The sequence below is a fragment of the Pipra filicauda genome, unplaced genomic scaffold, assembly GCF_003945595.2.
Source record: "Pipra filicauda isolate LSUMZ 115617 unplaced genomic scaffold, ASM394559v2 scaffold73_size2923735_pilon, whole genome shotgun sequence".
Taxonomy (NCBI): Eukaryota; Metazoa; Chordata; class Aves; order Passeriformes; family Pipridae; genus Pipra; species Pipra filicauda.
In genome coordinates, this window is record NW_024104909.1 from 2,339,935 (window position 1) to 2,352,365 (window position 12,431).

The following is a 12,431-nucleotide window of genomic DNA, read 5'->3' on the forward strand; positions in this document are numbered from 1 at the left end:
AGATGGCGATACATTCGTTTGTTGGTGGTGCTGATCCTTGATATATTTGGAATCTTGCTCTGGCCCAGCTGAAACACTGCTTGTACCCTTAGTTACCTTTATAATGTGTGTCATTGTCCCTGATGGGTAGCATATGGCTGGAGACTGCTTTTTCAACATCGCTCTGTCTGTCATACTCTCTAGTTTTCCCAAGTCTAGCCCCAAAAGGAATATTTTAGTGCAGAATGTTTTATAAAGATTACTTGCTATTTCATTTCAAAGTTTGGAGAAGCATTCAACTTCGTTGTTGTTGTATTGCACGTACTTCAGAGGCAAGATAAATAGCTTTGAACAAGTTGCTGCAAAAGCACAGGTACGGCATTCAGAAACTGCTATTCCAAGAGTTTTTACTTTATTTTGTTTCCTTTCCCATTGCTACCATCGCTTCCAGCTCCACTCACAAAGCCAGGCTTGGCACGTGCATGTGAAATTGCCTGTTGCTCTGTGGAAAACTTTTTGGTACACCTAAAATAAAAACCACTAAAACAGCCAAGTTCAGGAGTTCCTCGTGCCCAGACATTGCCCTTCTTGCTGCCTGCTCTTAAAAATAAATAAATAAGTGCTCCAATGGAAAATTACTTCATTTGGAGAGGAGTCACCTTCTTAGTGGTAGTTGATTTATTTTTTTTTTAAGGGGAACCCCCCTTTCAGTAGACTTTTTTTTTTTTTTCAATTTCTTTTTCAGTTTAGACTGGTAAACGAAAAATTATTAAAATGCTGAATTTGTTTTTATATTTTATTTGAACATGACCCGTCTTTAAATGAATGGAAAAGGATTCTGCTTCTAAATGGGCTTGCTTGCTTCTTTCCTGCTTTTTTTCTTCCTTTTATTTGCAGACATAAAATCCAATAAATTTCTATTGCAGTTGCTGGGCTTGGGGGAGAAAAGGGAGAGGAAAAGTACAAAGCTATTGGGAAGCGTCAAACCCGGCGAATGATGAAGTACATTTCATAGCAGCCAATTCCAAGCCCAAAATCCCTGTTGTGCAGGAAGGCTTTCCAGCTCACACGGGAAATTCAGCCATTGCACGGCATAGTATTAATGATTTATACACCCCACACCACTGCTTTTGTTCACTGGCACAGCCAGGTTGTGTTAATAAAGGAATTTCAGGGAAAAGGGTCCCAGCATGCTGAGTTGTTTTGCTCAATGCAGTGGATGCTGCCTTCATAAATCAAAGGAATTTAGTGCTTTACAACCTTTCAGAGCTGCTGAGGGTGGTTGGTTTTTTCTTTTTTTAATCTGATTCACCTAGGAATATTTTCATTTCTTTTCTATAAAGAATGAATGAACTGCTGGATGAGATCTATCTCAGCTGTTTTAGGGTTGATTGGTTTGCTTCACAGTGGCATTATACTTCCATTTGTTTTCCATTTGGATTTATGCTTTATGGTGTTGTCTATAGAAAGGGACTAGCATGGTTTTATTAGCATAAAGAGATGCAGATCACATTATATTCCCTCTTGTTTCTTACAAATAAATAAATGAAATATAAAGGCAAAATATGTTTGCAGTAAACAAAGCAATTTTGTATTCTTTATCTAAAATAAAAAATAATAACTTATTGGAGCATCATAATTTTAAAATCAAGGTAATTTTTATTAGCAAGAATATGCTTCCATATTCTTTTGCAAGACATGTGAGTGATAATTTTTGAAGTTGCTTTTTTGTCTGGAAACTTTGTTTCTGAACAGCAACTGCAGGATTGGTTACTTAGCTTTGTATTAGTTCATATAAATTCTCTTTTCAAATAGTGGGCCAATATTGATATTACAAAAGAAAATATGTGTCTACATTTGATTATAGAAGTGAAGATAAGGAAAGATGGTTTTAAAAAAAGCTCTCAAATTTTGATATGGGTTAGAGTAATAAATAGTGTTATGGGACATTGTCCTAGAAAAAACACACTTGGCTTGATAGTTATGGAATGTAATCTTTACTTTCCATTACTGCTTTACAAGAGGGCTGGGAGGGGGAGCAGGAAATAATTGCAGGGAATGTTTTGCAATTAAAGGGAATCCGGTTTTCCAGGGGAATCTTAAGACTTTGCATTGCACAGCAGGCACAGTGTTTTTAGTCTCTTTGGGTCCTTCAGAATCATAGATTCAAGCAGCTTTTGCTCCCAGAAAATGGGACTGTCCTGTCCTGGCTTTGTCACAACAGAAAATGTGATTCCCCCTGAGCCTTATGGAAGTCAACAACGTGGGGATCAGTACTGCAGAAGTTACAGCTCCTTAATCCTGAGAGGAATTCTTTGTTTGTGGTTTGTTTTGTGGTCTGGAGGCAGATAAATACCTTCCATTCCTTTTCCTCACTGGTTTAAATATCACAGATTAATATAAGGCAGGTGCCCAGTAAATGAGGTTTCTGTTTATAGAGTACCATTGCTGTGTTTGTTTGTCCTCTATTATTTGGGTGTGTGAGTGTTTCATTGTATTTAATTATGTCTGTGAGGCACAAGACAACAGTCAACATCTGCTCTATTGTTTCCTTGGTTTACAGATAGCTTTGATGGGTTATTAAACAATCTATTTTTCAAACACAAACAGGGAAATGAGCTGCACCCACATTATGTAATTTTGTAGAGGTACATTATGTAATTAGTTGTCTAGTGTTTGCACACTAATCTTTTATTTTGGTTGAATTTATGCTATTCCACTAAAAAAAAATATGTGATGGTCTTTGGCAGTTTTAATTTAATAGTGAGTTTCTATTTTCTGTGTGGATTGAATTGATTTTTGTCACTACTAAATTGGTATTATCATGCATTTCATGTTGAAATAATACACCTGAGTTCTGAATGCTGATATAAAAATTAGAAATGTGTATTAATTTTCATTTGTAACTGAAAAGAGCTACTGATAAACTGTTACTACAGGAGCATCGCTAGTTAACTTGGATTATTTTTGAGTAAAAGTTAATCTGTTACCAGAGCATCAGCTGGGGAAGGCAAGGCTCAAGATTTTACTCTCCCAGATCTTACTCAGGGCAGAACAGTCCTTAGTACTCCCTGGACAAGCAAAGTTGTACTGTATGAGCAGGGAGATGACTCAGTAGAACTTGACTCTTGTACAAATGGATTTCTTGAGGGAAAAGTGCTTGTTTATTATCTGTTTTTAATTTTGCTTTGTTTTGATGTACCTGTCAACTGTTTTAACTTCCTTTATGTAGCACTAATCTCCACTATACTCTATCTGGATGCATTAAGGTAAATCACTGAAAGATTTCAACTACACAGCATGTGATTGTTTTTTTTTGCCTCAAAATAAAATGTAGAAGAAAATGTTCCAGACACAAATGATGAACGGGTCCTAAAATTAGGCTTTCTGTGGCTTTTATCATTGCAGAAAGTCACCTATTAAAAATGTTTGAGAACATAATATTTTCACAGCTCCCAAGCTGCTGCTGCCTCCTGCTCTAGAGCTGCAGCTGGGTCTGTTTTTTAGCACTGAACTTTTGAGGCCTTTGAAATGTTGGTAATGTAATGAGGTTGCCTTATGCACTAAGGTTTTCTTTTGGAATAAAGTTGTTCAAAATCCTTTTAAGGTGAACTCTGCTCTGGTGAGACCCCACCTGCAGAGCTGCCTCCAGCTCTGGGGGCCCGGCAAAGGCAGGACATGGAGCTGTTGGAGAGGAGGCACCAGCATGATCAGAGGGATGAAGCATCTCTCCTGTGAGGAAAGGCTGAGAGAATGGGGATTGCTCGGCCTGGAGAAGAGAAGGCTCTGAGGTGACCTAATTGTGGCCTTGCAGTACCTGAAGGGGTCAACAGGAAAGATGGAGAGAGAATATTTACGAGGGCATGGAGTGACAGGACAAGGGGGAATGGTTTTAAACTGACAGAGAGTAGGTTTAGATTAGATTTTAGAAATAAGTATTTTACTGTGAGGGTTTTGAGACCCTGGCACAGGCTGCCCAGAGAAGCTGTGGCTTCCCCATCCCTGTCCAAGTGGCCTTGGATGGAGCTCTGAGCAACCTGTTTTGGTGGAAGGTGTCCCTGCCCACAGCAGGGGGTTGGAACAAGATGATCTTTAAGTCCCTTCCAAGTCAAATCATTCTCTGATTCTGTGAACTAAACTACCCCTTGTACATAAAGAACTATTCAAAGGAAAAAACTATATAATAAGCATAGTTACTTGGAAAAGTATGCATTGTTAACAGGTAGGACTGGTGTTTCAGGAGCTTGTTGAAATGTAATTTTGCAAAATGGTAGTAATTTTTTAGCACAGAATGAGATTTCTTCACTTTTTTTTTTTGTGCAAGGGCGTGCTAGAAATACTTTGTAATCTCCCCCTACCCATGTGCATCAGCAGCAAAAGATGTGAGCACAGAACAGGGATTTCAGATCTGTTCCTTCCAGTGTCAGTAAATGCTCCTCTATTGATTTGAAGAATTACACTTGAAGTTTTGACTTTCCACAAACGTGACAATTGGAAACTAAAACAGGAATTTCTAACTACAGTTTCCTAAGAAACAAAGGATTGACAGGGTAATGGTGTTCAGAGAGAACTTTGTTTCCAAGGTGTTTCCAGAAACCCACTGTGGAAGGGACAAAGAAAAATGATTTTATTTTTTTTTTCCTGTAATGTCTATTACTAAGTTGTTTGGTAAGGTTGGGTCTCTCAGGAGCTGGTTATAAACAAACATATGAGTTTGTGTTTGACCAAATGAACCAAGCAGGCGTCTTCAAATGCGTGCCTGGGAATGGAGCATTCCCAGGATTTTTTCTGGCATCAGATTCAGGGATGGATTTTAGTGGATGAGAAAGTCAGGATTAGAATTTCTACTGGGGTAGATCAGTTTATTGACTAAAGTTGTTATCCTTGGCTTTGTTATGCAATTAATGTTTTGTACAGTGTATGTGCATTTTCTGTCATCGTTTTCTTGTATACTGTGCTTAAGAATAGTTTTAAGTGTTTACTTGCATTAAGATTGTACAGGTAGTGTGTGCCTGTTTCCTGAAGAAAATGAACTTTGAAACTGCTTTTTGAAAACTCTAAGGGAAAGCAAGTTTCAGATTTATGAAGGATGCTGAGTTAGAGGAGTCAGCATCTGGTCTGTGATAATGATGGGCACTGATTATTCTCACAGCTTCACAAAGAATCAGGGCTATGGAGAACAAAATATTGCAGTGTTTTCTTCATATGACCTTAAAGGGCTAATTAGGGCTGAAGAGTTGAGGATAAGGCATCAGGAAATTTAGCTCTTTTACCATGAATGGGCAAACAGATCAGGAGATAACAAAAGTTGTTAGCCTGTAGTACTAGATCACAAAAGCATTCAAGAAAGGAGGCTGTGAAGGAGACCTATCAATAGGAAAAAACAAAATTGAGGTAATTATGAAACCTTTGAAAATAATTTCTACAAGAATTCACTAGTCCCAGTTGCCTCATTAGTTATCCTGAAGTCTGACAATTCTGTGGAAGCAACTGTGTAGTGCTTTTCTGTTAATACCAGAGAGATGTTCCAATAATAACATTTATAATCCAGATGTGCAAAACTTATGTCTGTCTTATGAACTTCCAGTGCAGTTCATGTTTGTTGAGTAACTCGAAACTGGTAGGGGATATTTCATTTCTTGTTTTTATTTATTGCTGGTGTTCAGTAACATGTGTTTTAGTGTTTTACTTCTTTACTAAGCAGTATCAGATGTTTCATTTCTTCTGGTTAGGGGCAAATAACTACTGAAAAAAAAAATTGAGACAAGGTACAATGCTCTCAGTCAAAGAGTTTGAGTTCAGTTTCTAGTGTCTGATCCCCTTATGTTGCGTTGCAGGAGGATTGACAACACCTGAGGTCTTAGATGGAGATAACTTTCACTTTGTCTTATATCTTGCAGCAATAAAAATCTTAGTAATATCCAACTAATACCTTTAACGTACGCTAAAGTACTGATTTCAATAAAAATAGAAATAATCCTCTTCTCTTGTCCTTCTCTGCACAAATTTGCACCAGTTCTTGGCTGGTGCTCTAAGGGCACTGACAAAAGTTGATTAAAACCTAAATGAAGGTGAGATTAAAAATCCTTTCATTATTCCCTTCGAATATCAAATGGAATCAACCAGAAGTAAAAAAGTTAGTAAGTGGGTGACAGGAAAGGCTCTTACCATCTGGCACTGATATAACAGTGTTATGGTTTCCTGATCTTATGTGCTTATTCTACCCTCTTCTGTTATTCTGACCAGTAGCATGATCCATGTAGGTTTACGTTGTCCTGAGGAAGTTGTGAGAGATAACACTAGAAATCAACTATTCACATGAATTCAGTATCCACTGTGTTGCTGAAGAATATTTAGGACTGGAAAGTATAATGAATAAATAGAATATTTTTTAACAGGTCTTGGGAGAGGGGAGAAAAGAAAACACATGATGTGATTCTTTAAATGAGATCTATTTACTATATTATGACGACGTTTTCTTAAAGCTTCACCCAAGGAATTTTGTTCTTTTACCTTGGTTCTTCTGTGTAGTGGCTCTTTACACAAAGGTGCCCACAGAGAGAACCAGAGCAATTCCACTGTGATTGACTCCACTCACAGATGCTCAGAGTGTGGGCAGAAAAGATGTGGCCCATGTCAGGAAAAGGCTCCTGTGCTGTGTGAGCTTTGCCTGGATAGGCCATGCACAGCAGCTGCCTGTAAGACCGAGTTTAGGTGTGGTGGTTGAATTGCTGAACATGGGATTAAGTGTGTCTTCAAACAGTTGCATTAGGAAATATCCATGAGACTGAATTGACTTCAGACATAAAGTAGCAATGAAGTTTAAAAAAGCTTTATTAACTTCGTGGTATTCAGATTTGGAGGCACATTTTGTATCAACTGAGCTTTCTAATGCTTTCAGCCAAATCCTGCCTGCCTTAGATGCTCCTTGCTTGTAGCTCTTGGCTAAACTTCAGTACTTAGAGTATTGCCAGTATCTTGAATAGATCTGAATTATGGCTTGCATTACATCTAAGGCCTTCAAGTCTTGATATTTTATCTCTGGAAAATATGAAACTTGTCACTTGTGAACAGAAATTCCCTCTGATCCCTTTAAAGACCTGTAGGGTCTTTATTATTTTGAGGTTTGAATGGGCTGTTTCTCCAAGGCACCCTATGCTGGTTGCTGCAATCAAACCCTTGCACTTGGCATGGTAGGGTGCTTGAATGATGTATTTATACAGGCAGGAGGCAGGGTTTAATACCATCTCATGATTCACTGTGCAGTCCTATTAATATGAACTTCACTCGGGGGAATAAGTAGCTGTTACTTGTCAGCAAATCCTCAGTGTATTAAGGGGGTGAAGTTGTATTGAAAGATCCTCACAGTGATACTATGCTGTTCCCAAGGGAAGCAAATGAAAACTGTACTTTGATGAATAATGAATGTACTAATTGGGGTCAAGAAGAAGTCATAGCTTCCTGTGATACCATAGTTAGAGTAGCCTGACCATGGCAATAAAGAGAGGTCGGTTTGACCAGATTTGGCAGTAAAAATATGTAATTATCTGTCATCTCTGTCATCTCCACACAACTAAAGCCTGATACACGGCAGTGATGGGCAGGTGGTTTATCTCTTCTACATACATATTCCTGCTACAATATAGTGTTGTATTCCTGAGATCCTCTTTTCTGCATGTTGGTTCCATAAGAACATGGCCATGAACTCACACTGAGACTGCTGGAGTGCTCAAGTATTGGCAAAAATCCTGTGTGGAATACACAGTGATCTCTGATGGCATTGCTTGGATGTATCACTAGGGTTCATTAAGAGTGGGTATTGATTACAGTCAGCCTGTTCCTGATTTGCAAGGAAGAGTATGTTTGTTGCTACAGGTCTTTATTTGCAATTGAAAGTACTCTAAGGGGAAGATTACAGCCTGCTCTTACCTCTTGGCATAATACGTGCCTAAAAAAACCATATTTCTTGGTCATCTTTTGCATGCAAAAAAGAAGGAAAAATGAAAGATTAAGAAAGATATATGAAAGTATGATTCTAATATGTATTTTGTGAAAAAAAAAATATATAGCCTGACACTTTATTAAATAAAGATGTATGTGATATTTATCATTTGTGAAACTGGAATATGTACATAGTTTTCAGTAGTTTGTCTGTGTAACTGTGTGATATCAAACAAGCATGAGATTTGAAAGTGTTCTATGTTTCATACAAAATTTTCTAAGCTGCTTAACTGCTTATAGATTGGAGGCTAATCTCAACTGTTTTAGAAAATGCAGATAATCTCAAGAGTAGAGCAGTGAAAGACATCTGAAGTAGCCTGGAGATGGGGGAGAGTTTGTTCTCAAAGAGGGCAACAGGGAAAATACAACTGATGTGGTACCCTGTCCAGCTGATAGGAATTATGGAACAAAAGCCAGGATGAAACTCTGTAAGAGAGGGAAAACAATGCAGTGCACTGAGACAGAGGAAACAAAGTGAAGAACTTGGTAACACATCTGCAGTGTTTGTTGTGAATAAGTACTAATGTCTGCATGTCCAAATCAACCCTTGGTGCTTAAAGCAAGAGATTTTTCCTCTGGTTTTACAGCTAACTTTTCTGAGTGATCCAGGACAACAGGTAGCACACAGAGAAACTTCCTTCACAAATGGAATTGTACAGGCCCATGGAGCTGCCATAAAAGTGACTTGCATCACCATGTGTGTTGCCCCAGTTTTTATAGCTTTAGGAGACTTATTTTCTGTGTGACCCCTTGCAGTCTGATGTCATCTTCCTTCCTAGTGCAGTGCCCAGCACATTAAATAACTAAAGTTTCCAGATTGATCCTGCTTGAATTTTGACACAAATTCTGGCGTAAAAATCTGGTTGTGATTTAGAATCTTGCTAATTGGTGTGATAGTGCAGCTGAGTCAAAAGGCACCTATAGCCACTTGTTTGGTTTCTTAGAGAGTAGTTGTTCACAGACTGTTGTCTGCTTTTGTGCCATGATATGTAGGGATGGTGACAGGCCCCTACATTTCTGTAGTAGCCAAAGGGAAGTCCAGCCAGAGAGCATCCCTTGACTCCAGCTTTAACCTGCTTCCTCTCTCTAGCACACATTTATCTCCTCTGTAAGTGAATGTGTTTTGTGACTCACTGAAGGGTAAATCACTCTCTCTGCTGTCAGGAGACAAATACATATCTCCAGCAATCTAGTCTGAAAGAACTGAAGGTTTCCAAGGATGTAGAGGCGGGCAAGGCTTGCCTTCAGGAGTTCCTGGAAAAGTGAAGCTAAGTAGGTGTGTACCTTTGAAATGTGTGTGTTCTTTTGTATTGCTGTCAGAAATGGTGATCTCCTGCAGCAGCCACAGTTCTCTTCTAAAGGAATTTACCACTGGGCAGTCAGTCCATCCCTCAGTCAACGTTTCTGTGGTGGGTTCTGGCCAAGTGGAGGTTTAATGGGCTGAAAGAGAAACATTTATAGGTGTTTATAAGAAGTTTTATCTGATATCAGGCAATTTCAGGGGAAAACATCAATGCCATTTCCAGCTTGGTTAGGAGGGGTAGGAGTGTAATATTCAAGGCAAAATGAAAAGTATTAATTGCTCAGTTGTTGGCAATAGGAGCTGGGGTAGGAACAGGCTGAAGTGAGCCCATGGGAGGTGATGACAAGTACTGTATAGTTGCTGAGGTAGCAAAAAGATGTGTTTTGGGGCAATGCAAGGAGCAAAATGAGAAGCGATCTTTGTCTAAGCATTCCAAAAGAAATGCAAAGTAAACATGCCATTCTTTAGCCAGTGAGATACTAGAGCAGTGCACAGTACTGACAACAAAAAAGAAAGTTTCAAGTTACTGATAGAAGAAGTGAAAAAGGATTGGCTGTGTACTCAGACACCAACGTTTGCTGCAGTGTTGCACTTCAAGTGTTATAAGACCAATTGGCCTACAAGGTGAAAGCCTTGATTTTTCTAGAGCTATGAATAGTTTCCAAAATATGTTTCTGAAGTTATTGTGTGAAGTGATTCTCTCTGAAGTTCTCATAGTCAGCAAGACTGTAACTATTTACCTTTATGTATCTTTGAAATCTCAAAAATTGCCATCATTTTATATTTAGAAGAAAAAGGGAATAGTTGAACTTCAGTGGAACTGAAATGTTGTTGGTTTCTGATTAAAAACTAGCAGCAGGGCAAGATGAACCTGGCTGATTCTTTCAGTGTGCTCCCAAGAGCTAATGTAATTGTTAAATGCTAATGTAGTATTTAAATAGAATCTTTAAGTTCTGAAGAAATACGTATTAATTCCTAATGTGTTCCACATACTTGAATCCCACAAGTGTTCCACATACTTGAAAATGATGGTTTCTCTTAGTTGTAAACAGTTTCTATATCTTTATATATCTCTATCTTTTATCTATATCCTTATATCAATATTTTGTTCACTAGTATAAACAGAGATGCTTGGTAAACTCCAGCAAGTCTGACTTCATCCACCACACTCGTATCAGTATGAGATCAGTAGATATCTCTGATTTGTATAGGTGATATTTTCTACTTTAAAAGTCACTAAAACATGCTGTATTTCGGTTCTGCTGTGATGTGTGATAGGAGCTGGCTGGGGAATTCATACCTGGCTGGAAAAGCTCCTCCACGTACTTCAAACTTTGCTTAGGAGGGTGGAACAGGGTGAGCAGCTGAGGACAAGGGTCAAGTCTGGATAGTGCTTCTGGAGCACTTGAAGAGCCTTTGGTCCTAAATGGCTTTTGTAGAAAGGTGGATATAATCTTTGGAAGACAAGTGTGGTAGTTGTAAGTGTCACCAGTTGTGCTGGGGAGGGTGGGGGAAAATGTGCAGACCAAGTTTTTCTGTCCAGCAGTATTTCATTTAATGCCTGGGTCTGCTTAGCTCAGGCACTGCTGATCAATGGCAGTTCACCTTCTCTTTCAAAGCATGTGTGCTGCTGGTGTCTGCTAATACTTTCTTAGGGGCAGCAATCTAAAGTTGCTGTGGATGAGGGAAATTATCAGGAGACTTGGAAACTAATCTGTCCTTTCAGTTTTGGGCTTTCCTTTACCAGAAAACCACTGAGAAACCTTAAAGAGAAAATGGAGAATAGGAAAGGTGACCAGAAATAAGAGGCTTGAAGAAGAACTTAAAAGAAACAAATATGACATAGCATGGAGAGGGTACCAAAGTGGTACCTGAATTATTTATGATCTGAGAGATGGGAAAGTCACGCCAGTGGTGGAAGGAAGTAGAAATTATTTGAAGTTCATTGGTGTCGTTGAGCATTTGCAAGAACTGTTGTGGTATTTTGAACTAGATACAGGCATTAAGAAGAATTAATTATTTGGCAGAAAGATGGTCTAAATAGATTACTTCTGTCAGAATCTGATTAGAGCATACATCATTGATTGGCTGATGACTGCATTGCAGGGATCTGCCTTTTCCAGGCATTGTGGCCCCAGGGAAGTTGCTAAAGTCTTTTTTTTTTCCTTCCCTTGAACCACAGCAAAACCTAAGCATCTGCTTTTGCTTGGGGAAGTATTTTGGTCATTGTCTGATGTGCCATTTACATGTTCTATGCAGGTGGGATTAAAACCTTGGCCTTTCTTGCATCGTTTTCATTTTTCTTGTTCTGCCCGAATGTGTAGCTCAGTTTTCAGGCATACTTCTGGCTTTGTTTCTGTCTCTGTGCATCCCTACTGTACAGCAATCTCCATTTCCTTCCCATTTGAAATGACTTCTTAGCAAGTCTTCAATAAAATTACTATTAGAGCACCACTGTCAGTAGCTTGAGTTCTGTGCTAAAACAGAAGATTGTTGTATTAGACTGCTGGGCCTGAAATACTTACGTATTTTGTGACCTTCTACTGCTACCTTAACTTGCTTAACCTATGTTCTCCACCTTTAAAACCAGCTTTTCATAAATAATACCTGCCTTTTAGCAAAATTCTGCAGAAATGAAACAAATAAGATTGCACATTTTATTTGTGCAAACTAGTGTTCATCTATTTTTCTCGTTCTTTCCTCCTCTCTCATTTTTGAAATCAATTTTCAATTGCAGAAAATACATGAAAATTTTTAATTAAAAAGAAACAAAACAGGTTTGGGGCTGGAAAACCCAAAATTGAAAACCAAGGGCTGAAGACAACGTGGCCTGCATTAGCACACTGAAAATGGCTTAGCATGTATTTTTTTTTTTTTCCTTCCAGCATTATAATTTTCTAGAATGTCATGGAAGTGAAAGCTGTATAGTTGTTTAAAATAGATGATCTCCCCTTTTCCACCCACACATATACTTAATTTTTTTGCAGGGAGTAGGAATCCTGGAGTGGGCAGGAAGTAAGTGCTGTCACCCCCCCGTGGCTTCAGGCAGGTGATGGATGTGCACGGTCCTGACCATTCTGGCTTTGTCCTACCAAAAATGTTTAGGTCTGTGCTTAACCTCTACCATGCTAAAATAAACAGACCTATC

General features: G+C 38.7%; 1 protein-coding gene across 30 annotated transcripts in view; it reads left to right on the top strand.

Moving 5' to 3' along the window:
* Positions 1–12,431, top strand: part of RBFOX1 (RNA binding fox-1 homolog 1) — a 1,156,483-nt gene that overhangs the window by 899,623 nt on the left and 244,429 nt on the right. The gene's annotated exons all lie outside the window — the stretch shown is intronic.